We start from the raw sequence: 6000 nt of genomic DNA, 5'->3' as shown, positions 1-6000 counted from the left end.
TTTATATGTAGAATAGAGGTGACACATGATTTAATAAAAATTTAAAAAGTGGTAAACTTACAGCTTGGACATCTAAAGGAAACAGGTGATTTTCAATATAATGTCGTTCTGAAGAAAACTAAGAACCTTCGCAAAATATCCTGAAATAGTGAATTCAAGAATATGTAGAAGATTCTGGAAGTATTCCCAAAGAATGTCAAATATCCACTCTAAATATTTGTTGATTGGAAATAATCTCAATTGGTCTTAGAGGTTGCATGTGTGATATGATTTGAGAAACAATAGGAAGACTCCACTGTACCTAAATTCTTCCCCTACTATCAGTAGGGAATATTTTATCGTGAGAGATTAATTACTTTGTGCTAAGTACTGGCCTCTCTCTGAAGGCATGTATTAACATTTATATTCATCTGTTACTGTGAAGGGAATAAGCACATAGTCACCAACACTTTAGGCTAAAAGTTTTCAGATCCCTGGACCCATCACTGTTTGAACATCTCTTATGCTCTTATGTGCCAGAGACTCTTCTAGATATTTTATGGATGACACAAAGATGACATATAGGTACTTGTCTTTTGAGGATTCACGGTTCAGTGGAAAAATGGATGGAATAAAATATTAAGACATAATGAGTGACAGTAATGTAATGAGTGACATTTGTATGAACAAATTTATCCTCTGGTAGCTTAGAGGAGGGAACAATCAGTGATTCCAGGGGAAATCAGAAATATCTTCAGAGAGGAGGCCACATTTGTATCTTGTGAGGGAATAGGGGAATTTGCTGACAAGAAAGAGCTGGGAATGACTCTTATCAGGATTCTGAGGCATTCTGAGGACCTAAATCCAGACTTGGAAGGTGATAAGATGAGAGATATGGAGCTCTGGGAAAAGGAGTAGGAATGTAAAAGACAAGGTTTATTTTTCAATTGTGCTGTTATATGCTCCAGCCACTTAAGAAACAGTAGGAAAAATCCTTTAATTCTGTGGCATTAGGCACTATTCCTTGCCTGAGTCAGACCTCAGTGATTTTATTTCATTTATTTTTACTAGATGCTTGGGATAGGGTGAAGATAAAACTTGCCCAGAAGTCTGAAGATTTGGCTTCTAGACCAGTTTCATCACTTATTAATTCTATAATTCAGTGCAAACCATTTAACCTCTTGGTGCTTCTGCTTCTCCAGTATGCAGGAGTGACAGCTGCTCTGTCCTCACAGTGATTTCTGAGGATATAAAATCAAAATACATTGAAAACTACAAAGTACTATACAGATACAAAATGAAGATGAAGTATCTTTCAGCAAGTTACGGTGGGTCAGACTAATGCAGGGATCACTAGGGATGATGTGTCAGCAAAGAGTGGGTTTAAGGCACACAAGCTAGTAGAATGGTATAGGAGACTTTTTGCCACAAAAGATATTTTCTGGATTGTATTTGAGCTTATGATAGGATGAAGGCTCATATAACATACGCTTCGTTATCCCAACCCTCATCCTACTGCTCATCTGCCATTTTGCAAATGAGGATATTAATACAGTTGGGGATATGCAAACTTTTCATTAATAATAAAGAAACAATTTAAGGGAATGCCACTTGGCCAGAGGGGCGTCACATTTGTCTACAAAAAACCACTACTTTAGTCATGAGGAAGGTGATTAGAGCTGTTCTTTCTATAGCACATACTTGCTAAGTCAGCAGAAACTGGGACCCCTATCTCCCATTACACTGTTGTCTTGTGTATTTTGAGGAAAACACCATTGCTACTTTTGTTTTTTTGTACATGATACAAAATTAGCTAAAGACTAATAAGCTAAAGCAGTAACCTTGAATTTTGTGAAAGTTAAGGAAAATTTAATGTCAAGAGTTATACATTTGCAACCGAAATTAGTCCCAGTGCACCCTTTCTGCTCTCAGATTCTGGGCATGCCAATAAAATACCAGAAGACATGCAATACAATGAAAATTGGTTCTCTGGGTATCATAGCACCTTGACTTAGAAGAGCTTTAACCTTGGCCTCATGCTTCCTACGGGGCCTGTTGCTGATGCTGCGTAAGTGCTAGAACTAGCAAGCAGTGCTCAGAATTTTTCATCTGAGTAAAATTAAAAATGAAACCTTCAAAGTCCTATTGATCCTAGACATGTTCTATATGCATTAAATTGAACCTAATGGACTGAGAAATGAGCATTTCAGCACGTATAGGTAAGAATTATTTGTATGAGAATAGATTACTCACATGCCCTTTTTCCAGCACTATATGTATTTATCTACATGGATAGGTAACAGTAAAACATTCTGTTGAATCTCTTCAAGATAACAGAGAATCAATTTTCATTCAGGCCGCTTAAAGTTTGCTCAACATTAATCCATCATTAGCTCTTGGCTTTTCTTCTTCAAAATAGTGGACAAGGTTTTTTTGTTTTAAAGATTTTAATTTTTAAGTAATCTCTACTCTCAATATGGGTCTCAAACTTACAGCCTAGAGATCAAGAGTCACATGGACTACTGACTGAGCCAGCCAAGTGCCCCTAAGTGGACAAGATTTAACGCATATTTTGACCTTTGGAGACATAAGTAAGGGCCTTACCATGAATAGAATACAGAGAAAAATGTGTGGCTATTCAGAGTTCTGAGCTCCTGATCATTGTCCCCATGTGTCTTCATTTGGCATGTTTCTCTGTGTTGTAATGGGTATTTTCCCATCCCCATAGTCTTTTCTTGTGCAGTCTTACCTGCTTCTGGATTTTAATTATCCTCTATATTCTTTGAGCTCTCCGTCCTATATTCCTATCTTAAATTTGGCCTTGAACTTCAAACTCATATATCCATTGGACTGCTGGAAAAAAACTGCTTAGCAATTACATGGTCACCCACAACTCAACATGTCTAAAAGTTTAACTTGTCATATTTCCATACACCCAACCTGTACCCAGGAAGCCTTATATTTCAAGTCTCACTTGAACTATACTACTTCTTTCTCTCAGATCCCATATTCCTTTAAGTCCTCATTGCTTTTTGCCTAAATTTAGCTCTTGTGGATCCACCTCTTTTATCCCTTTAAACAGTGATCTAGTATAGACTCTCACTGTCTCTTGTTTTGAGAGCAGCTGTCACCTAATCCTGCTTCCAGTATAGCATCACTTTCCCCAAATGCATTTTCATGGTGTAGCCAGAACCAGAATCCTGTCTCTAATGTGCACATGGGACTGTGTATCTCCCCCCTCTTTGGAATATCTTAGCAGTTTCTTAACATCTACAAACTGAAGATTAACTTCTTAACAGGACTCACAGATCGTCCCTGACTTGGCCTGCCTTGCCCTGTTACCTTTGCCTCTCAACCTGAGTGTACCATGGATTTATCCTCTACACTTGCCGCCTTGCTTTACATTCATGTCTTTATTCATGGTGTTTCCTCAGGAGGCAACAGCCTGCTCTTATCTCCACATTCAGTCAGCTCTGGTTCATCTTTTAAGACTCAGCTACAGTATCCATTCTCCAGAAAGCCATCTCTGAAATCCAGTTTGAAGTAATTAATCCCCTTTTTTACTTCATCACATCCTTTGCAAACCTCTATATATTGAAATTTCATTGACAGTTTTGTGTGTGTCTCCACTAGGCTATAATGTTTTTTGAGAAAAAGCCTATTTTGTCTTCATCTAGTGCCTTCAACATGAAGCCCAATGCCTTCCATTTGGTAAATGATTAAAAATGTTTCTTAAATTATCTTTGAGTTAAATTAATGCATTTAATAGTTTTATGTAGAATATCCTTTCCTTTGGTTCAGAGCTTTATAGAATTGAGTAGACTATTGAAAAAAACCTTGGAAGGAAGAACTCTCAATTAAGACTCTCTCTTTGTCACTTGTAGGTTGAAACAGGTTTTTTTTGTTTGTTTGTTTTATGTCCTAAAGGGTATATACCAAAGTTTCAGCTTAGCTTTTTAAGATATTGGCTCAAAGTTTCTGGAAACCCATTGTACTGACAGGATTATAGAATTGTTGCTACTATGTGTAATAACATCTACTATAAATCCATTTTAAACATTATAAATGTAAATAGCTTTATGTAAATTGTTAATAGTTAATGCCCCTCACATTAAGTAATTATCAGCAATCTATAACTGCAAAGACTGGACCCATCATGTGACCATCTGCATTACTTTTGAAGACAGCCCAGACTTTATTAACATGAAAATATTAATAGGGGAGTATTAACATGTTCTCTTGGTCATGTCAGTAAATTTCCTCATAGTGTAAGAATCTTGAAAGTGGAGAAGAAGATAAAGAGTCTAATTTCTCTGGGAGAAGAAATAAGACAAAACAGGAAGTTAACATAAGAAACGTAAAAACACAACACTTTAGCTATCTCTTCTCTCTTCCAAATATCACATGGTAAATGGATCTGCTAGATGTGGTGAGAAGGCTATGCATCTTACAACTCTTTTTAAAGATGTCTCTTTGATCGTTTACATTGGTTCATTTGTCTGAGATGGTGTAAAATGCTTATTTCTAAGTAAACGTGTTTGTTCTACTGAACTTCCATTTATTTGGTAGGTTTTGGTACCATAATGTTGAACTGCTGGATCTCTCTTTCTCTCTCTCTTTTAAAGATTTTATTTAAAGTAATCTCTACACCCAACATGGGGCTCAAACTCATGACTCCAAGATCAAGAGTCCCACACTCAACCAACTGGGCCAGCCAGGTGCTCTGACCTATTGGGCCTTGTATTTAAGAAACCTATAGTGCATACATTCCCAGAAATGAGAAAAACAGCTTGCATTTAGAAAGAAGTGGATTTATAGTGACACTCAAAATTTTTTTTGTTTAGAGAGACAAAAATAAAGAGACAAATGCAAAGGTTCAGGGGTAAAAATGATACTGTATCTTTAAGATTCCTAATATATATTTTTTTTATTAATCCACTGATTCAGGAAATATTAGATGAGTATCTGCTATGCACCAGGCTAACTGGTAAGTGTCTTGCCAATGTAAAGTCTGATAAAAGGGACAACCAAAGAATAATTTTTTTATAGAGTGATGGATTTTCCAAAAAGAGAAGCCCTGGGTGTCTATGGGAGAACGTCTGGACGAACGAAACTCAATCAGGGTGTGAAGTTAGTGTTCCTTAAAAATGGTATTAGGCTGAGAACTGAGGGGTGGAAAAGAGCTAGCTAAAGGAAGGACTGGAGAATGGTGTATTATTACAGGTTTTCCAGGTTAAGGTTATAGAGCATACGATTCCTGCTAGGATGAACTTTTCTCCTCAGGAAATGTGTTAATACGCCTGTTCTCCAGTGACACCCACCCCCATCCTGGATATCATAATGCTTTTTCCTTATCCATTTCAAATCTGACCTTTCTGAGCTCACCTGTTAGAGAGTCTTGCTTCTCTTTCTAGGCTAGTATAAGACTTTACTGAAGAGTGAAGGCAGAAGGTGGTAAATGACAAATTCAGCTAGAAGTGATGAGATACTACAGTAAAGGACAAGTCCTCTCCTTCAAAAATAGAAACTTGGTGTCACTGCTATAGCTCTTTAACATTTACCTCTGCTTAGAAGCAGTTCTCAATGCAGGGGGCCCATAAATTCCTAGATTAATGTATGTTAAGAGATCCCTATAAAGAAAAAATGACAAGTTTATATAGATTTTCCATTTCTTCATCATATCTGATCTTTAGATGAGATTTTAGATTTTTAATATGAATAATTACACTTCTCCTAGGAAATAAATTTCTCCTAGGAGTGTAGTTTTATCAGTAAATTCAACATTTTTGTCATAAAGGGATGCCACAATATGGATGAATCCCACAAATAAAATGTTGAAGATGCTAGGTTCAAAAGATAGTTTTGATTCTATATACACAGTTGTAAAACAGGCAAAAGTTAATTTTGCTGTTTTGGAATACATCCATTCCTGGTGGTGTTATCCTTGATGGTGAGGAAGGGGTACAGACTAGAAAGGGTCACATGAGGGCCTCTGGGGTACTAGTGATACACCCTATACAT

The sequence above is a fragment of the Lynx canadensis genome, chromosome C1 (assembly GCF_007474595.2).
Source record: "Lynx canadensis isolate LIC74 chromosome C1, mLynCan4.pri.v2, whole genome shotgun sequence".
NCBI lineage: Eukaryota > Metazoa > Chordata > Mammalia > Carnivora > Felidae > Lynx > Lynx canadensis.
This window is presented reverse-complemented; position numbering follows the sequence as displayed.